This window comes from Lucilia cuprina, chromosome 4, assembly GCF_022045245.1.
Source record: "Lucilia cuprina isolate Lc7/37 chromosome 4, ASM2204524v1, whole genome shotgun sequence".
NCBI classification, from domain to species: domain Eukaryota; kingdom Metazoa; phylum Arthropoda; class Insecta; order Diptera; family Calliphoridae; genus Lucilia; species Lucilia cuprina.
The window spans coordinates 20,592,437-20,616,054 of record NC_060952.1 but is presented as its reverse complement, the minus strand read 5'-3'; the positions used below and the strand labels follow the sequence as shown (position 1 = coordinate 20,616,054).

Genomic DNA, 23,618 nt, shown 5'->3' with positions numbered 1-23,618 from the left:
ATATTTGTTTTATTTTTTTGGATATTCAAACTGTGTCAAGCAAACTGGTTCCAATGTTTCAATCAAATCAAATGTTTTGTCTTTCAAATGATGCTTTTTTTGCTTCAAATATTATACAAGTATTTATTTATTTCTTTGTTTTATTTGTCTTTATTTTTAGTATGTAGTTTTGTGTATTTTTTTTTTTTTTTTTTTGTATTATTATTTATAAACCAAGTCAAAACCGCTAATAAATATTATTATTGGGATGCACTTTTTTGGCGTCATTTATTATAAATTGAAATGAATGATTCAAACCTGAACATGTTCGGAGACAATTTTTTTCTTTTGTGTTGCTTGAGCGCCAAAAAAAAATAAAACATTTTTTGTTTGTTATTTATTGTGTATTTCTTTTAAATGTTAAAATATTGTTTATGGTTTGTTTTGTTTAATGTTTGAAGATAGATGAATATGATCTATTTTTAAGTATGTATATTGATTAGATCAAAAACAAAAGGTTTATTATGGTAATTAAATTAATTTAGGCTTTTAAAAAAATTATTTAAATGATAGGCAAATTATGCAAACATAGTTAAGATTGTTTAAAGACTAAGAGTAAACGAACTTACTAAGTATTTATTTTTTGTGGGAATATTTCGGAGTAGATATGAAATTCTACAATTTACAACTCACTTAACCTAATAATATAATTTTAAAATTTTGTAGAAAAGCCATTTAGAATTTAAAGTGTTATTGCCTTTTTCGAATACAAACTTCTGTTTTTATAGAAAGTATGTTGTTTGAAATGTTATTTCTGACTAAAAATTGTTATCAGTTACATATCTTGCAACTATAATTACTTCTTCTATTGATGTAAGTTTCAAAACATAATTATCTACAGACTCTTTCGTAAATTAAAAAAGAAAGAAAACAAAACTATTTGGGCAAACAAACATCAGTAAAACCTCAATATCATTCACTATAACATAAACATCTTTATTTAATAGGAAATCATAAAAGAAAATTTAAAAATAATAGTTGTAGAAAACATATAAGATTTTTTGTATACTTACGCGGCTATGCCGAATCTGATGTACCGAACATCGAAACACATAAATTTCAAATTTAAAGATAATTTTGATATGATACTCAGCAGCTTGGTCGTATAGATCCAAACTTCATATTTAACTGAGGATTATCCCTATCCACTGACTGTCCAGCTATTTTGACATGTACTTGTCCTACGAGGAAGTCAATCGTCAACCGATAGATTACGAAGAGACAGTCGAAAAGCTAGTGTTTCCTAGCAAAACCTTTATTTACCCAGTAAGTAGACAAGTAAGATTATAGCAAAGTGTAAGTACTTATTTTGTGTGAATAACTACTTATATTTATTCGACGTTGAGACTTTTATATATTTTATATAAGTTTATAAATATATTCTCTTATTCAATGCTTATTTAATAAGTTATTTAATCATGTTACCTAGAAACATGTTGACGTAAATGACGGATATAGACGTCAACCACGGTCGTTCGTAGATGCAAATGATGTCTATAGCGATCATGTAGAGTTATTTTTTTCAATATATCTTTCATTACAAATCGGTGTATAATATATTCTTTTTAAATACTTTGACATTGTTATAACAAAAAAATAATATAGTTTTATTATATCAACAACATTTTTAATTATTATTAATAAATTTTTTATATTCGGACCATATTTCTGGAATTTAACGAGGTAGAATCATTATTTTTTGAGTAAGGGTCAATGAGTTAAATATCAATTAGGATTAAAACCACTAACTAATTCCTTATCAGAAGTAAGCTATAGACCATTGACTACAAATACTATTCCGAAAAAAAAAATGATTTTTTTATTATTACCAAGTACTCCTTCCAAAATTTTAATATATTTCACTGGATTGTTATCGATGTCGATTATTAGCTTTTGATATGATTTTCGTTACTTTAAAGGGATCCTCGACACTTAAATGGTATCGTCGAACTATTATGATTCGATTTTCAGAAAACTTAGGTTTTTGAAAAGTTTTCATGCAAAATTTCATCATATGTTGAGGATGATCAATTATCGGTCGATTTTCAGAAAATTTTGTTTTTAAAACGTTTTCATGCTGAATTTCATCATTTGTTACGTCCGATGCTATAAATTTAGAGGAAAAAATCTGCGTTTTTAGTTTTTCATTTCGTGATCCTATGTCCTTTTAAAAGAACTTTAAAGTTTTAAAAAGTAAACATTTTCAAAAAATATTTTAAAATACTTTTACTAAGCAAACAATGTCAAATTTGGTGTCAAGCCAACAAGGAGAGTTGGAAAATACTTTGTATTATTTTTATTTTATACTGTTATGATGAAAATCTGTCAAAAATTTCTTTCAAAATTCTTATAGTTAAAACCTAAAAATTTTCAATATTTTTTTTATACATCTTTTAATCCTCACAGATTAATTTTGAAAGGACGTTCGAGTTTAATTTTGAGTGTCAGACGGTATGATATATGAACCGATGTTCGTCAAACATTTTTGAGTACATAAAACTTACATGAGCAATTTTTTACCATGATTTCTTAATAATTAAGAATTTAAGCTAAACGTTTTGATCAACACAACATACCCCCGATCTTTTATGATGTTGAATACAAAAAAAATTATGTGTTAAACATCTATTAAATGTTCTTAAGCAAAGATGTTTTATCTATCCGACTGTTATGGAGCTAAAATAAATTTAATACAATTTTTATTTACTCTGGTTTCTTTTCAAGTCAGGTGATAACAATAACATCTAATAAAATTAATGTTTTTTTTCTTAACAAAAAGTAATAATTATTATGAGTTCTATATTTTATGTATACATGTAGGTAAAATTGTCTTTTTTGTTCTAAAATTTAATTTTGTTTTTTTTTTTTAATATTGAAATATTAAGTTATTGAGATACTAAGATACATTTATAGATATTAGAAGGAAAAAAAACAGTAATTGAAATATTTTCATAGACAAATTAGTCTTGAAAAGAAAAACCATACACAAGTGTTTTAACATTCCTATTTCTTCATTTGCAGTTTATTTAATTTCATCTGTTTTATTTTTTCATATCTGCTCTTGTGCGATTTTGTAGCTTGAGCTTGTTTTCTTTCTCCACTGAAGTTATTTAGTGAATTTTTCGTTTGTTCGTAAACAGTTGTTTTTTGTTGTTTAAATATTTATTTTTGTTTATTTTTATTTACAGAACATTTAAAGACTTTATTGGTTTTTTTTCAGTTTCAGTGTTTTTATGTATTTTTTTCTTTAAGCAAGAAGTGTAGAAAGATAAAAATATGCACAGTGGAGGGAGTATTAGAATATTTATGAAAAAATCTGTCAATAAATATTAAAATTTTTTAAAGAATCTAAGAAACATCTAAGTTTTTTTTTTGGACCAGCACTCAGGGGATGACCTCTACTCATGCAGTGCATTTGACTGGAGAACAGGTTGTGGGTGGGAAGATAGAGGAAATAGTGTTTATAGAAATTTGACTTAAAAATTTTTACATCAAAAGTGACGGGGAGTACTTCTGCAGGAATCTTGCCCATTGTACAAACAGTGCGGCTGAAGAATGAATTTTTCTTGTAAAATATTGTGCGGTTCACTACCCAATCGACCTCAAATGGGTATGTTCTTTATGACAGTCATGTGCTGCGTTAAAATATACGGATATCGGAAATGAGTTCACTAATTTCAGAGGAACACATTCCATTATAGAATCGATAAAACCGTGAAATTCACAGCACGTTGTGACGGTGCTCCAGTAAATCAAAAAAGATGGATACCCTTCAGTCACCGATAAGTACCTTCGCTTTCTCTCGTACGCGGTCGAGTCGTGATTCTGATGTGGTTCTTACCATATCTAGCTTGAATTTGGCAATTTAAAATTCATAAATGTTTGTATGTAAAATAAAAATTCGTATCATATCTTTGTTTTTCAACAATTTATAATTAACTACTCACATGATTTTTATTATTTTTACCCATTGTGCAAACATCCTCATGAGAGTATTTTCATACTCGTGCTTACGTATATATGTATACACATACATAGGTACATATTTAACTGTGCGTTTAAACAGTATTTGTTTAATTATTTAACAATATTAACAACTTAACGGTATTTAAAGGTAGTTATTTTTAAAATAAACTACAAAAACAAATTATAAAATATGTATCTTTAGATGGAGATTAAAACCTAATTAAGCTGTTTTTAAATTTGAACAACATTAATTCATTATTTTACACACTCGCACTTGATAATTATCAAAAAGAAAAGGAACGAATACGAGGAAAATAAATATTATAAAGAGTATTTTTAAAATATTTAAATTATTAGCTTAATTAGCAGCAAAGTAAACAAATTACACACACACACGCACATACTTTACTTTATTTTCACAAAAATATTTTTTTTTACAATAAAACATTGACGTAGTTTAAAATCAATATAAGTAACTGCGTATTTTGTAAATTGTTTTAATTTAAATTTTTCCCTAATGCAATTGATATCACAAACAAAAAAAAATTATTTATGGCTGTTAATTAGGCAGGCATGAGATTTTAAGGAATTTTATATGTACACAGAGGAAAAATACCGAAATTAATACAATCCATTATTAAAAGTGAGCTTACCATGTCTGTTAACACTTAGTCACAGATGTGTTTAAAATTTAAATAACACCCAGTTATCATTTTTACAACCACAGTTACAATTTTGACAACACATCGTAGTCATTGCAACAACGCATTGTTGCCATTTCGCAAAACATCTCTTCTGTTTGACGACTTTGGCAACACATTATTATTTTTTGTTGGTTTGATAACGTCGGATATTTTTATATTATTATAGTTGATTTGACAACTATACGTACACAGTTTAACAACATAAGTTATTGAAAAATTATAAAAATTTTGATGTCAATTTGGCTCCGCCGACACTCAAAAAAATTAGACACGAACCGGATGATATACATCTGAAACTATAAACTTAATTGAGAACAACTGCTTTGTTAGTTTTTCATTTTGTGATTCTGTATACTTTTTAAAGGACTGTAAAGTTGTAAGAAGTACATTTTTCAAAAAATATTTTAAAATACTTCTACTGATCAAATAATGCCAAATTTGATGTCAAGCTAACAAAAAAAGTTTTAAAAAATTTTGTGTTATTTTTAGTCTATTCTGTCAGGATCAAATGATGTATAAAAAAAATTCAATATTTTTTTGAAAAAATAATATTGAAAATTTTAAGGATAAGTATTTTGAACAAATTTTTGACAGATTTTCATCCTAACGGTATAAAATAAAAATAATACTAAATATTTCCCAACTCTTCTTGTTGGCTTGACACCAAATTTGACATTGTTTGATTAGTAAAAGTATTTTAAAAATATTTTTTGAAAAATGTACTTTTTTAAAACTTTTGAGTCCTTTTGAAAGGACACAAAATCACGAAATGAAAATCTAAGAACGCAAATGTTTTCCCTTTAATTTATAGCATCAGACATATATCATTCGTTTCTTGTCTAACGATTTTTTCTCTTTTTGTCGAACGGTGTAATTTGAAAACGTCTTTTCCCCCTCTACGTATGTATGTAAAAAAACTCTAGATACTCTTAGTTTAATTATTTTCTTCATATATATTTTCTTTCACATCGTTACAAAAATCGTATTTATTTTCCATTTATAAACAAGATTTGCGGACCTCTTTTGATCTAACAAAATAGAATAAAATTTTTATTTCGGAACAATATTTTTATTGCATTTTGTATACAAATTTAATTTCTCATCATCAAAAAAAAAAAAACATAAAAATCACAAAGGCTTAAAATTATATAAATTTTCGCACTTAAGGAAAAAAAACTACAACAACTCATTAATTCCAACATGTTACAGTCATAAAAAGAATTTATTTATGACAGGAACTTTTCCAAAAAAAAGGTTAAAATTCTTAACAAAAAAATATGATCTTTGATCTCTAAGTTTGCGTGCCGTTAACATGATCATTAAAAAAGAAAAATAATAAAATAAAAATATAAAGAACTACCAAATACGTACAAATCACTGTGGTAATATTCTATTTTTAATATAGAAATTTAAATATAAATTTGCTTTAAAGGCAAGACAAACATGTTATAAAAAAAATTGAAGGAGAAATTCCCACAACCGATAAATAATAGTTAAAGCAAAACCACTTAATTTGTATTGTTCTTTCAACAAAGATCTAGCCAAAATTTAAAGCAATTAAAAATTAATAAATAATTTTAAATCTTATGGCCTTATTCACAATAATTTATAAAAGGTTTATTAAAAATATATACATAAATTGTTTTATAAATCTTTTGTAAATTTGTAATGAATAAGACAGTTAAAGCATTACTAATCAATTGATTGAAGTTAACAGAGAGTAAATAACAAACTATAATAACAGATTTACACAGCATATCAGAAACTCGTTCTTAAACTGATCGTTTAACATTTATATTAAACTCATGCAGTGAAAATATCGTTTTTTAAGGAAATTTTATAAAATATTTATTTTAAACCATATCTATTAAAAGCTAAATTTTAATCGGACAATGTCAATGAATTTATTTTTTGTTTTGTGATACCGGTTTAAAAAAAAAAAAAATAAACTACAACAAAAAATAATTAATTAATTCATTACGGAATATATATCTTTGTTTTATAAAACACAAAATCAAAACTCTAATGATATATGGGAAAGACATTAAGCATCTGTTAAATGATAGACATTTAACGCTGCATAATACTTAAAAATATTGAACAGATATAGTTCAAAGTGATTAACAAATTTTATCACGAGACTTTGTTTTCTCATCTCCGAAAAAATTTAAATAACATATTTTTTTTGTAAAGATTTATTTAAATTTATTAGAAGCGGTAGCCAAAGACAAAAAAATTTGCATTTAAACCTGCATGCCGCGTTGTGTTTGTTTTAATTTAGCCCTCAAAATTTGCCAAAACGTGGTTGTTAACTTATATTGTTAACAATAGTAAGAAACAGCACAAAAAGAAACTCATGAATTTTAATATTAATGAAACAAAAAACGATTTTGATTAAGTTATACTCAGACTGTCATTTATTTAAAGGTTTACTAAACGAAAAAGTGAATCTTAACTTGCTTAGAAGAGTAAAGGAGAACATTTGAATCAGTGATCGTTAAAAAGAGAACAGAAAATCTGTAAAAGTATTTTTAAAACTCGAATCAGACAAAGAAAATTAAGAACAATTATACTTTTTTTGAATATCGTACAATTTCGCAGTATCCCACGTCATAGCCTAGTTCATGTACTAGTCAATACATTAGTTCCTAGACTAGTCTATAAACTAGTCCACAGAGTAGACCCTTTTTTCATCCATAGAGTAGTCTAAAGATTAGTCCATAGACTATTCAACAGACTGGCCAATGAACTAGCCAACATACTATTCCATAGATTACTCAACTTACTAGTCGATAGACTAATCATTAAACTAGTCAATAGCCTATTCCATAGACAAAAACAAAACTGGCCTATAGAGTAGTCATTAAACTAGTCCATAAACTAATCAATAGAGTAGTCCATATATTAAACTATATATTAAACTATTCAACGAGTCCATACGCTGGTCAATAGATTTGTCTATAGACCAGTCAATAGACTGCTTCATAGACTAGTCCATAGATTAGTTCATAAACTAGTCATTATACCAGTCAAGTGACCAGTCCATAGTCTAATCAGTGGAATAGCCAGATCAATAGATTATTCAATAAACTAGTCAATAGACTAGCCCATAGTTCATATATTATTCAATAGATTAGTCAATAGACATGTCCAAGTCAATAGACTGTTTTATAGACTAGACCATAGATTAGTTCATAGACTAGTCATTAAACCAGTCAATAGACTAGTCCATAGACAATTCATTAAACAAGACTAGCCCATAGTTCATATATTATTCAATAGATTAGTCCATAGATTAATCAGTAGACATGTCCATAGGCAAGAAATTTAACCAGTCAATAGACTGGTCCATAGATTAGTTCACAGACTAGTCATTAAAACAGTCAAAAGGCTAGTCCATAGACTTATCAATGGAATAGTCTGTAGACTACTCATATACTAATCCATAGATTATTCATTAAACTAGTCAATAGACTAGCCCATAGACTAATCAATAGACTAGTTCATATACTAGTCAATGACTAGTCATTAAACTAGTGAACACAATATTTCATATACTGGTCCATAGACTATAAATTAGTTAATAAACTAGTCAATAGAACAGCCAGTATACTAGTCCATATACTAATCAATAGATTAGTACATAAAACAGTCAATAGACTAGTCCAAAACCTAGACAATATACTAGTACATAAGCAGTCAATAGACTAGTCAGTTAATTCATAGACCAGTTCATAGATTAGTCTGGGCATAGGGCATAGAGTAGTCAAGATAATAGAAATATGTTTAAGAATATATGTAAGATCCAGCTGAATTCGAAGAAATATTTGAATTATTTGCTAAGTAATGAAATGATTTAATTTTTATATATTTAATCTTCACTCTATAACTTTATCTCATATAATTATTTCAAACGTTTAACAAAATTTTGATAATGTCACTTAATTAAAGTCAAGCCTTTTTTTCTTGGGGTGGTCTAATCTAATCATTTGTTAAAAAAATGTTCGCTTAATAAATAAAATTAACTAATTAAAATTCAAAATTATTTCTAAAGGCGCTTGCAATTATGAAATCTATTTATTTATTTTTATAATTTTAACACAAATAAAATGACGACATATCACATATACAGAGTCTCATTTGTATCTTATCTCTATCGTTGTATCTAAAAAAAAAACTGTTGAAGTTCAGCGCCCAATAAAGGCCTTAACGTAGCGGTATTGAGGGTTTGTTATTAAATTACACAAATTAAATGAGTTTTTAATAAAACTCTACAAATAGTAATTGCGAGTTAATAATATGGCTTGTGTGAAACACATATAAATGGTTTTAATTTCAATTACACACACTCCTTAAATATGATAAAGGGCCTGGGTGTTTAAAAAATTGCTGGTAATTTACTTATATGTTTGTTTTTCTTTCCTTTGAAATATAAATAAGGGAAGTTCTCAGTTATAGTAGTGTAAAATAAAAAAGTTTTAATGAATAAGCAATAAAGGCTTATATTGTAATTTATTTGGAATTTAAGTTTATAATTAAAAAATAAAAAAATCAAATTTAAATTGATTGCTTAGGTTAAAAAAAAAGGTTTATAAAATTGTCTTTATTTTAGTGGTTTTTTAACTTTCCCGCCATTACTTCTTCAATTTTTAAATAAATAATTTGCTTGTAATTTCAAATATATTTGCACTTTTTGATTTCTTTTTCTACTTTTTTTATTTTTATTAACTCTTCCAACTTCCGACATTTAGCCATGAGAAATTGTTGCAATACATGTGAATGTATCGTATATTAAAACCACAACTACATGATGATAGTTTTGTTGTTGTTGTTATTTCAAATGTAAAACAACATTCAAACATTTCCTAGTATATATTTTTAAACATCTAAACTCAAACATTTTTATTATTACCATTAAATATTATCATTTTAAAAAGATCTTCAAAATAAGGAGTGTTTCGAATACGAGTCTATAAATAAAAAAATATTACAAAAATTATCATTAATATAAAATCATTTTCTCAAAGACACACTGCTTACCTACTCACTTACTTATTTAATTATTTGAAATTAGAGTTCAAATAAAAAATCTTTTATGAAAGAATAAATTAAAGAGTTGCTAAAGGTTACTTATTTTTTTGCCTAGAATACTAAATATATAAAATAAATGTACATAGGTTAAAGAGAAAACGAGGGCCAAATATAAAAAAAAATTTAAATAATTTATAGTTCTAATCTATAGACTAATCTATAGACCAGTTCATTGACTAGTCAATAGATTAGTTAATAGACTAATCTGTAACCATAGACTAGTCAATAGACTTGTCAATGCACTAGTCAATAGACTAAGCTATAGATCATGGATTTTTAGATTTGTCAATAGACTAGTCCATAGACTAGGCAATAAACTAGTCAATATACTTGTCTATAGATGAGTCAATAGACTAGTTCATTGGCAAGTCCATAGGCTAGGCAATAAACTAGTCAATATACTTGTCTATAGATGAGTCAATAGACTAGTTCATTGACAAGTCAATAGACTTATCTATGGACTAATCTAAAGACTAATCTATATACTAGTCAACAGACTAATCTATAGCAAGTCAACAGACTAGTGAATAGACTAGTCCATAGATTAGTCGATATACCAGTCCATAAACAAGTCATTAGACCAGTTCATTGACTAGTGGGTAGACTAGAACATAGATTGTCAAATAGACTAGTCTATAGACTAGTTAATAGACTAATAGACTAATCTGTAACCATAGACTAGTCAATAGACTTGTCAATGCACTAGTCATAGATTATTCAATAGTCTAGTCAATAGACTAAATAATGGACTAGTCGAGAGACAAATCAATAGACTTATCTATATACTAGTTCATTGACTAGTCAAAAGACTAGTAAATAGGCTATTGACTAATTTATAGATTAGACAATAGACTAATCTATGGACTATGAATAGACTAGTCCATAGACTAGTCAATATACTACTCTATAGATTAATCTATTGACTAGTCAATGAACTAGTTTATAGATTAGTCTATTGACTAATCTACAAGTTTAAGGACTAATTTTTTGGACTAGTCTATTAACTTGTATATGTATTGTAGATTAGTCAATAGACTAATCTATGGACTAATGAATAGAATAGTCCATAGACTAGTTCATTGACTAGTCAATAGACTTGTCAAACGACTAGTAAATAGTCTATTGACTAATCTATAGATTAGTTAATAGACTTATCTATGGACTAGTGAATATAATAGTCCATAGGCTAGTCAATATACTATTCTATAGATTAGTCTATTGATTAATCAATGAACTAGTTTATAGATTAGTCTATTGACTAATCTACAAGTTTAAGGACTAATTTCTCGGACTAGTCTATTAACTTGTATATGTATTAGTCTCTTGACTCACCTAAAGATAAAATTTCGATATTAAAGAAAATTTTCTATAAATTTTCAATGTAAAGGATATATTTTAGTATGATCACTTTTAAATAAAATAAAATTCTTATCAGAATTCTGCGTCGATTTAGCAATGTCCATCCGTCTGTCTGTCAGTGTGTCCATGTAAAGCAGGCGCGCAGGCTACAGGTAGCATTTTTCAAGATAATTTGATTAAATATTAAATGTTGAACATACTCTTCTTTTGATCGAATGACTATATGGTTAAAATCGGTCCATTCGTTCTCATAGCCCTCATACAACTGACCCCATACAAACTCGACTTCAGAAAATGACTTGAAATTTCTTTAATCCCCAATTTACACCACCCTCGTTAAAAATCTAACAGTTTTCATGTTTAAAACAATTATATTATGGTAATTTTTTGTTTGATTTGAACAAAATCTAAATTACAGTATTCCGACATATGATTACAAATAATACTGTTGTAGACAAAGATACGAAAATGAGGAGTCAAGTCCATATAAGTAATTTATGACTTGTGCTATATGAATAAAAACTCGACAAACTAAAGCTACTGCAACATGTAAACTATGTATACAACTATAAAGTACTTAATTTAACTAAAACCCAAAATACTACAAGTGACTAAATAGTGAGTGGTGGTGTGTTTAAAACACTTATATTGTCCGAGCAACAATAAAAATGTAATTGTAAATTTATACTTTCTTAAACCAGTATAAATACATTTTATTACTATTATTGTAGAAAAAAACAGAAGAAGTAAACTTCAAAATATTGCAATTTCTTTTTCAAATGAGAAAATAAAATGAGAATATATACAAATAAAAATAAATATATAGAAATATAATAGAAATGAAAGTATTTGTATTTTCTGCACTCTTGTCTGCCTGCCAAATATGCTGACTTTCATAAATTTCATACAAACATTACAGCAAAAAAAAAAAGTGAAATTACATTTTTATTTAATTCTAAACAAGTTGTAATAAATTTTGCAAAAATTTCTAAAAAAATAAAAATTTCAAAAATATTTATGTCAAAATTGTTTAGATTTTATTTATGTTTTTTGATAAATGTTTAAATGTTGTTAGAGAATTTGAAGTTTAATTTAAAATTAAACTGGTTAGAGAAGAATACTTAAGAGTTAAGATTGATGTTCTACTTTTATAAAAAAACATGTTAGGACACTGTGAAACAAGAAATTGTGTGAACGCAAAATTTAGAGTAGAGTTTTGAATTCTTTCTTTAGCGCACATTTTGTGCACAAAAAATTTTAACAATAAAGTTCTATTACAGATAAATTCAATGTCTATCAATTTGTAACACAGTGTAAAAAGATTTATTTCAATTGCTTAAGACAAGTGGTAAATTAAGTATAATAATACGATATTGTAAACGAAATTGGCATTTTTCAGACAAAATAAATTTATTATGACAATTTATATTGTTACCATGTTAAGTGTTTAATTTTAACTAATTTTTAAAACAAAAATATATGCTAATAGAAAAAAATATATACAATTGAAGCATGGAGCCGAATAAGGGCGTATAAACCATTTGGGAAATTTTACAGGAGACGATAAAAACATCATAAAACTTTAAAATCGGCATTTTTTCCTACTTTTTACACATATATGCATAAATATAACTCACATCTATCCCTGTGCTAAAACTCAGTAAAAAATTCGAGTCACAACTTGCCAAAATTAATACTTGAAATTTTGCTAAAATGGAATAAGGGCATATATCCATATATTTTAGTTGAAAGTATATATAAATAAATGTTATTTTTATATTCGTTCTGGCTTAAAAGTATTCAAAGGGTGTAAGGACAGTTAAATTTTTCTATATATTTAAAAAATTGTTTGCTATAAGTGGTTTTCAGATTTTTTGGTATATTAATCAATCAATTATAGTAATATGTATATAAAAATAGTATAATAACAATAGCATAGTAAAAATTGTACTTAGAAAAATCTTTCTTAGAAAAATCTTTAAATCGCACCTTATTGCGTTATTGTCAAAAACCACATTATTATCTTAGTTCATTATCAAATTGAATAGGACCTCTTTAACTAAAATAATCCGAAAATAACAAGATATAATAATTTTTTAAAATATAACTATAGTTATGGATATACGCCCTTCTTCTTGTCCACACTTTCATACTTAAATAATTCATTCAATAATAATCTTTTTTGCAATATAATTAAAAAATTAATAAATTTGAAATGTTTTCCAACCATTCTGCAAATTTGGTGCAATTAGAATTAAAATTTATACGATTTTTTACAGAAAAATACATTAAATTGCTAATATTTTTTACCCAAAAAAATAAATAGTATTTAAAAATCGTGCTTTTAAAACTATCTATTTTAGCGAAAAATTTATATTTTTCAATATATATTTTTATGAATAGATGTAAAAAGGTTAGTTTAATATAATTATGCGAAAAAACGCGATTTTGAAAAGGTGGTCTTTACGCCCTTATTCGCATCCATGCTTCAATTTTTGCCCTTTAACATAAAATTGCATTTTTCACACAGTGATGATAGAAAACATAAGATTTTAAGAGCGGACTTTTGTGCTGGCAATCAAATGCCAATTAATAATCAGATTAGTTAATCCAAAAAGTAAATTGATTATGATGTTAATCCCCTTTGATGTTTTTGAGTAAAAGATTAAACTTTGCAGTGTTGCCATACAAAACAACAGAAAACGTCACTGTTTGTTATCAAAATAATGCATGTTTTGCAAAAAAAAAGAAAAGAAGAAGTCAATTGTAAATGTAATATGAAAATTATTAAAAACTTAAAAGAAAAACATATTTTGAAGGCAATCAAACATTTTAATGTTTATTTTAATAAAAAATTGTATTCATTTTTTTGGCATCAGCTGTTTACACTTTTGCATTTCATGCTCAAGTTTAAACCACCTCCATTGGTCGCTTAAAATAGCAAATAAAATTAGCTGTTCGAGCATTCGAAGATTAATTTTAATTTAATCCCTAATCCTTCACCTAAAGATTGTCCCTAAGGGATCAATAGAAGATTAACTTAATTTCAAAACGTTAAAACTGTATTATACAGATCCATCTACGAAAAACAAAGTTAAAAGCTTACAAAAAGTAAGCTTTTAACTTCTCCATACACTGAATCCACATTCAAAATCCCTTATCTGTTATTTTCCTTATATTTTTTTGTTTTAATTATTCCATTGAATTTCTAATCTGAGATCTATAATTTAGATGCATTTAAGAATTATTTTTTGACCATGCAACAGCAAAGAGTGACAATTTAGGTCCTGATTATAGCAAGGAATGCGAAGAAATTAAAAATATTGGTCATAGAATTAAAAATATTGGTCATACAATAATGGATCGATGTTAACCATTGTTAACAATGGGCTTCATTTACGTTGCCATAGAAGTCACTGAATTATCTCCAAAGTTGCGACCAGTAGCTTGATTACAAGGTTTACAAGTCATATACGGGGGTTCAGTTGTATGGGGGCTAGGTAAAATAATAGATCGAACTTAACCAGTTTCAATAGGTCCGGGAAAAAAGAAGATCGTATACCAAATTTTATTAAATTATCTTCAAAATTGCGACCTGTAGTTTGATTACAAGGTCGGCGGACGGACATAGCTAAATGGACTCAGAAAACGATTCAGAATTCCGATTAGTATATTATTGTGCGTTATAAACATCAGCACAAACCCAATATACCCTACCCCCAAAAAAGAGGTGTAGGGTATAAAAATCAATTTTTAAAGTAAGAATAAATGTAATCATCATTTATAAGGAGGGGCTTAAGTTACCTCATTATTTTTAAGGATTGGCTCATAATTACGAGTTAGAGTTGTTAATATCTCTTAGGAAGGTCAGTGGTTAGTTAGAACGTAGGTGGTGGGTCCCATTTCCACCTTAGGTACTGGTAAGGAAGAGCACAACAGAACCAATATAGGCCTAGGTGTATTTCTTCGTATTCTTTATCCTTTTAAACTAGCTAATTACTGCCCCTTTGTGGAAAGTGATCGCATGTATTTGAGATAAGAAACTCGTTTGTATAAATCTTTGGCAGAGTGAACTTTTGCGATATTAATCTGTATTACTGTATTCGAAAGTGAGTAAAAATTATATCCTTGTTATTAAGTTTGTGGGAAAAAATAAACATGATTTCAAAGATGTGCTTGTTAACATCAGTTTGCTCTCATGGGGATTTCAGTTATTGCAAAATAGCCAAATGGCAAAACTGAGAGCAACACCCACAACTTACTAACCTTAAAGATGCATTGGCGTATTTAAATATATAATAAATATTTATCAAAATGTTTCGAAGAAAATTAAATTATCACGAATGTCTAAGCTATTCACTCTAATATGCAACATGTTTTTAATATTGCAATGAGATAATATTAACGGTATTTGTTGTAAATATGTTATTGTAAATTGTAAATATGTTAGTAAAATAAAAACAAAAAAATAAACGTGAGATTTCATTGAACTTGAAATAATAATTTTGTTGTAGTTTCACAGCTTGTTTTGTCTTAAAACTACGTCTATGTGTACTAAAGTACCTTTTTGTGTAGAAAAAGGTACTATTTTGTTTTGCTTTAATGATTAATAAAATAAATTAAGTTATTAGTTATTTGTAGAAGAAATATACATGACTTTGTAGATTTGTGGTTAGAAATTTATTTCCCATAATTTGAGAATAACGTTCAATGATTTTTTTTTACAATTTAACTTAAAAATAGATTTGAGTTGCATTTAGCAAAGTATTAATTACATTACGGTTTTTATTTATTTAAATATATTTTTATTTTTTTTTTCTTAAAGCATGACCTACACAAATAATTATCATTGGGTTTTATAATTACAATATGATTTAAAAAAAAATGAAAAGTGTGAAAAGAAAAAAAATATTTTTATTATTTTTATTATTATTTTTATTAGGCTTCAAACTATATATCTAAACTGAACTATAGCAATTACTATTGTATGGAATTTTGCCTGTAGCCAGGACTACAGCATGCGCGAATCCCCAAAACTGACAAATTTTCATACAAAATATAGAAATGAGGAAAAAAGAAAACATCAAAAAACAAAATTTCTGACTATAGAATAGGTTAAAGTCTCGACTATAGCCTAGACTAAAGTCTAACTATAGAATCAATACTGGACGATAGTTTCCACTATCGTCTGTTGAATCAACTATAGTTTGGTCCATATAGATTCGACTTTAGTCTGGGCTTTAATATTGACTATAGTCTGAACTTTAGTATTGACTTTAGTCTGGATTAAAGTCTTGACTATAGCCTGGACTATAGTCTTGACTATAGCCTGGACTATAGTCTTTACTATAGCCTGAACTATAGTCTTGACTATAGCCTGAACTATAGCCTTGACTATAGCCTGAACTATAGCCTGAACTATAGTCTTGACTATAGCCTGGACTATAATCTTGACTATAGCCTGGAGTATAGTCTTGACTAAAGCCTGGACTATAGTCTTGAATATAGCCTGGACTATAGTCTTGACTATAGTCAGGACTATAGTCTTGACTATAGACTGGACTATAGTCTGGTCTATAGTCTGGACTATAGTCTGGTCTATAGTCTGGACTATAGTCTGGACTATAGTCTGGTCTTTAGTCTGGACTATAGTCTTGACTATAGTCTGGTCTATAGCCTGGACTATAGTCTTGACTATAGACTTGACTATAGTTTGGACTATAGTCTTGACTATAGAATTGACTATAGTTTGGACTATAGTCTTCACTATAGACTTGACTATAGTTTGGACTATAGTCTTGACTAAATTCTGGACTATAGTCTTGACTATATTCAGAACTATAGTCTTGACTAGTCTGTCTGGATAATAGTCAGGACTATAGAATTGACTTTAATATAGTCTGGGTTATAGTGTCGACTATTCTGAAATATAGTGTAAGTAATAGCCTGGACTATAGTGTAGACCGTAATCTGGACAATAGTTTAGACTGTTAGTTAGTTAGTTTGAAAGGATGTTCATATATACACTAAATCCGAAGAAATACCTAGGCCTCTATCGGGCCTGTTGTGTGCTCCTTAACCAGTGACAAAGGTGGGAATCGAACCCACCACCTCCGGTCTACCAGATTAGAACTCTAACCACTAAACTACTGAAGTCTGTAGTCTGGACTATAGTGTACACTGTAGTCTGGTCTATAGTATAGACCTAGATCTAGATTGTAGGCTATAGAATCGATTACAGCCTGAATTTAAATAACGATTATATTCTCAACCATAGAATTGAATATTTATGGTGTAAGCTATCGTGTGGTCTCTTGTCAAGACTATCGACTATTGTGCTGATTTTGGCGTCCTGTTAAGTCTTCTCTATTTTTACTTGAAATTTGAGCTGTAAAATCGGAAAATATTTCCACTTGTCTACAAATAAACTTTTTTCTCCTCTGCTTAAAAAAAAGATAAAAATTAAAAAAGATTTCAAATGCAAGCGTCTTCATTGAAATGCAAACTGATTGTGCACTTTTCCCGTTATTTAGCATAAACTTAACAAAAGTATTCATAAATATATAATTTAAATATTATTGCAATTTACTATAAGTTTTGTATTGTAATTATTATTCACTTTTTTATTTTAGCCGACAAACAATAATTGTTTTAAGTTTTTTTCCTAATTGACAGTTAATTTTTCGCTACCTTCGCAGTAGTTTCTTTATGATTTTTTTATGCACTACAATCTTTTATAGAAACTTTTCACTTAGTTCATTTGTTTTTGAAATTACAAAATTAAAATTTTTTACATTATCATTGTTTTTTATTGTTGTTGATGCCTTTTTTTTTGCAATTAAAATTCCCGGGAAATTATAATTATTATTGCGTTAAAAAATATATAAACAGTCATTCTTTTTTCTTTTTGATTTTTTTAGCATGAGTTTTAGAAAGTAAATAATTATTGAAATAAACAATTATTATTTTTTAATTTAAATCACAAGGAGATTTTGTATGGATGCGATTATTAATTATTAAGTTATTATTAAAAGAAGGGAAATAACTAGAAAATTAAATAAGAGTATTAATGGAAATAAACAAGAAATGTAATAATATACATTCCCCAGTATATTGAATTTTAAGATTTGCAATTGCTGCTGTTAGCAATAACTGATAAAACTTTTTGTTTAAATTGTTATTAAGACATATTATCTTCCTGAGTGTAATTTTTCAAGATCCATCAATTGTAAAAATAGGTTTGCTTTTCTCATTAATCTCCTAAAATAACTAAAAATCAATTGTTAACCTTTCAATACGTATGTATTTAATTAATTAGCTCAAAGTACATACAAAAACACATTTGTTATTATTGTAAATATTTCATCATCGTTATGAATTAATTTTATTAATACGCCATTAGTGAAATTGTTATAAATAAAATTTAATATTTAATTAACAATAATATATTTAAAAATTTGCAGTGAAATATTCTCGCATGCATGGAGCTATAATTGAAATAAATAAAATTATTCACATGTATCAAATTTGTAATTCCTTATAAGGTACGAATATAATTAATCAAATAAAGAAAACTAAACAAAAAATTACAATTTAATGTTAATTGTTAAGTGTGAAAAAGTTTTCCATTTGAAAAATGAATATTAAGTGATTTTTGTTTAAGTTTTAATGATTTCGAATTTAGTTTTTATATTATAGATTTAAAGAACTTATTACAGCATGCTTGTGGTTAAATTTATGATTGTAGTCTAAACATATTATGGTTACAACTTTAAAATACAATTAAATACAGTTGGAATTCCATCGTAATATTTTTATATTTATCATCATATTGTTTCATATATAATTGCTGAATCAATAAGATGATACTTACTATGTTTCAGTGAATCATACTCAAATTTATAATTGCGATAAACATAAAAATGTTTACAGTAACTAAAATATTGTAATAACAATATTGACAATATATTGTTAAAGTTCAAATAGTATAGTTGTAGCAATCGTGTTGAAGTTTGTTTTTTGTCTGCACGTAAGTTAATCACTGCCGAAAAGAAATGCTTTCTTAAGAAAAAACAAGTAAGAGTGCTATATTCGACTGTGCCGAATCTTATATACCCTTCACCATAGTGTATTTTAAACATAATTGATCTTACAGTCTAGTTAATAAAAACATTAAAAAAATTTGAGTCGGTTTAAGCCGAATGTTTCGGCGGCGGCTCAAGCAACTAAATATAGTTCGGCGGCGGCTAAGCTCCGACTCGAGGCCGGTCGACTTCGACCTCTGATTCATTGCTGGTAAACATTGACGAGACGTAGATTTTGTTTTTGTTTATCGTTAAAAAATTGTTTTAAAAAGCACTTGGAAAAAATTTGTGTTAGTTTTAAATTTCAAACTTACATTATTCGCATAAAAATTATTGTACAATAACTCACAATCTACTCTCATATAATTGAAAACGTTTTAAATACTTTTTTCTATTCATCAAAAATATATTTGCAAAACAAAAGGGAAAATTATTTTATTTTAACAAAAAATGCAAATCATATTTTTTTGCTGTGTATACTTTGTATGTTTGAATTCCAAACATACAAAAAAATACACAGCTGAATAAAACCAAATACATCTACACACACACGTGTACATCTTTTTCTATGTACAGTGTTTTTGTTGCTTTTTCAACAATTTTTTGATGAAATTTTCAGAGGTTGTCTCGGATTTTTGCTCATATCTCCGTTATTTACCGACCGATTTTGCTGATTTTAAATAGCGATCTTCTCGAAAGCATGTCTAATAGAATTATTGAAGATTCAGACATCGCCGATATCTGGGGTCCTCTAAAAACTGATTTCAACAGACAGACAGACAGACAGACAGACGGACATGGCTTAATCGACTCCGCTATCTATAAGGATCAAGAATATATATACTTTATAGGGTCGGAAAATTATATTATAGAAATTACAAACGGAATGACAAACTTATATATACCCTTCTCACGAAAGTAAAGGGTATAAAAATGATATTTATGATTTAATGGAATGAATGATGGAAGTACAACAAAATGACTTTAAAGAATAACTAATAATTTTTTTACCTTCTGTCGAAGTGATGTTTCTTGACTTCCCAAGAAGCAAAAGAATCCAAATTTGGTTAAAATTAAAATTAAAGGATAAATGCGTGTAATTTATTTAATTATGTTAATATTATTTAAGTTAAATTAGTTGTACTATATAATAGCACAATTTCACAACTTCACCTTGAGAATGACTTCAGATAGTCAATTTTGAATTAAATGAAAAAGACATCCCTTCTACGACAAACCTGTATTAAAATCTTAATGGAATAATTTCTTACTTAAACTCCTTCTTTTTCGCTTCTTTGGAAGTTCTTTTTTCTGCTGGGGCATCATTTTTTCCAATTTTTAAAACCGTAAATAGTTTTTTATAAAAGGGTTCAGTCAGTTATGGACCTATACTCATGGGTTTATAACTATTGTAGGGTTAGTTATGGACTGGTTATCATAAAATTTGATAGATTGATGTGGATGTTGATTCGTCTAAAATTTATTTATGTTGAATTTAATCACTGTACTCGTATTTTTAAGACTGTGATGACCGGTAAATTTATTTTTTAAAGTTATGTAGGATTGATAACTGACCTATCTCCATAAAATTTTATCGAAAGAGTTTTGTTCTTACATAACTTCTTTATGTCACATTTCTGAGCTAGTAATGTGGTACTAGCTTAGAAATGCTCAAACAATTTGGTAAAGAGATTCAAGACACTTAAGACTTGTTTATGTGCTAAACAAAAAATACTGGTATTTTTAAACCAGTTAAAACATTTTATCAAAAGGGTCCCTTGTATGAGGGATATGCGAAAACATCGACCCATATTGCCCATTTTCAATATCAAATAAACCTTACCTATAATGTATACTTCATTCGAACCATATCATGCTTTCAACAGACAGACAAATAGAGGAATGTCATAATTAAATCGTCCTAGAATCTACTAAGAACGCAGAATATAAACTTTTGTGAATTAATGATCAATATTTTTGTTTTGTTAAAAAAGAAATATTCTCGCTTAGCTTACATGGGATTAAAAATAACTTTAGTCCCTTATTTATGACCCCCAAAACGAAGTTCTTCACTGGCAATATGACTAATGAATTAAAAAGCATTTATATAACACATTATTAGTCAGTCCTTATTAGACTACTTCTGTGTAATCCAGACTATCATTGAAAAGTATGTTGTTATGTAAGCAATTCCAATTGAAAGTTATTACCAAGTTTTTGCACATATTTTTAAAATTTTTTAGAAAATTTTCTAAAAAAGAAAATAACTGTGGAATGAAAAATTATATACTGTATATATTTATCTTCTATTGAATTTTATCAATAAAATTTTTCAAACTATTATACCGTTTTATAAAAATTGCCAGAACATACACAAACTGTAAACATACACTTTAAATCGTATAATTACAACTTTACAAGCAAATTAATTTAACAATTTAACTAATTTGCATACGTTACAAGTACAATTAATGTAATAAATCACTTTTTCTATGTTCGTTTATAGATCGTAAATTATGTGACAACAACTAAAACTCGATTGTAGTAATTGTTAATACTAAATACGTAGTTAAATAATTGTTTAGAAAATTAAGTAAAAAGAAATTTAATTAAAACAACGACAATAGCAGCAGCAAAAGCAACTATGAATGAAGTTCCAACTTATCCCTAAACAAAACAAAAAAATAAATAAAAACGGAAAAACGTGACACTTGTAATTAATGATGACAACTTGACATGATTTTAATCAGTCCTACTTTTGACAGGGAAAACACACAAAAAAATAATTTAGACACATACATTGTAGTATTTGTTTTAATTTATGTCATTTAGTGTTTTTAGAAAAAAAATATTTGGTGCATTTTTGAAATATTTGTAAGCGTCAAAAAAATGTGAATATGGTGTTGAGTTATTTTAATGAAATAAAATAATAATTAAAAGAAAAATGAGATCATTTTTAAATAATTGAAATTCTTAAAAATTGTAACAAATTTTGCCAAACTTTATTATTATCAATTTTAAAATACAAATTTTTTTAACTTATCGGTTGAAAATAATTGAACCATTTCATTTTTAAATGTAAATAACTCTTCATTATTAAAACATTAAAATTTTGTCATTATAAATATTTATAACCAAAAAATATATACGCACAAAATTATGTACATATCATAATAAACATCAATTTTAATCTTATTTCTACAATAACATTTATAAACTGTCAATTAAAAATTTACAACCACCAGCAGCAGTTGATTGATTTTGAAAGAAAAAAACCCAACCATTATAAAAATAGTTGTTTTTAAACAATTATAAAATTTAAAAATATGGTTTTTGATAATGTTAGCGATGTTTAGTTTAATTTAATCGACTACTCGTTAAAATTATTGTCCAGAAAAATATTACTTTAATTTTCGATTTTAATTTAAAAACTTATTCAGTTCTGGTTACGGAAATTAGTTTAAACAGTTATATTTATACCCTTCACCTTCGTGAGAAAGATATATATTAGTTTGTCATTCCGTTTGTAATTTCCACAATATAATTTTCGATCCAATACAGTATTTATATTCTAGATTCTTAGAGATAACAGAGTCTGTCTGTTGAATTTATTTTTCTGAAGACCCGAATTTATATTCTAGATTCTTAGAGATAGCAGAGTCTGTCTGTTCATTTTTCTGAAGACCCCAGATATCTTCGGAATGCAAATCTTTAATTCAATCTAAATTATCGAGAAGTTTCTAATTGATAATCAGCAAAATCGGTAATCTAAGATTATCTCTAAAAATTTCCTTAACATAAAAGCATACAAATAACAACAACGAGATAAAGCAGTAATATGTCGGTAATACAGCTTATATTAGTTTGAAGGTGGTAATACAGTGTATTTTTTAGTTCTAACTTCTTTCTGCAAAGGTGAAATAAATTTATAAATTCTAAAAAATTATAAAATAGAAAAAAAATTAAATATAAAATTCGGCACGGTCGAATATAGAAATAGATGTTGGAACTATCATAAATAAAATTTTTATTTTCTTTGTTTCAAAGATTACTTTCAGATCGAAAATAAATACGAATTTTTGAATTAAGTTTTGAATATTCCATCCTTATACTATATAGTCAAGACTGTAAATATTTTCGGGGTTTCAGAACTGTAACCGAACGCGAAAGTAAAATTATATTTCCGAAAAATGCTTTTTACTCAGGTCGACAAATTTTTAACCTATACATTCTATAAAGGATTGAGCCCCACTGAATTCGAATCTGTGCTCAGAATTAAACCATATGGACAAATTGTATCCGGAAGTTTAAAAAATTGCATTTATGGATCTTTTTGAGACGTTATAACTGCCCGAAGACAACTTTCATTATAAAA

At 27.0% G+C, this 23,618-nt stretch overlaps 1 protein-coding gene across 2 annotated transcripts in view; it reads left to right on the top strand.

Annotated features, from left to right (window-relative positions):
* Positions 1-13,561: 13,561 nt before the first annotated feature.
* Positions 13,562-23,618, top strand: part of LOC111680097 (aquaporin) — a 29,288-nt gene continuing 19,231 nt past the window's right edge. Inside the window, exons 1-2 of one of the 2 annotated variants that reach the window (XM_046949843.1) lie at positions 13,562-13,572; positions 19,347-19,349. The gene's annotated coding sequence lies outside the window, so the exon portion shown is untranslated. Of the gene's footprint in view, positions 13,573-15,735; positions 15,741-19,346; positions 19,350-23,618 lie in introns of those variants that run through there. The other variant, XM_046949842.1, reaches the window with a different exon arrangement.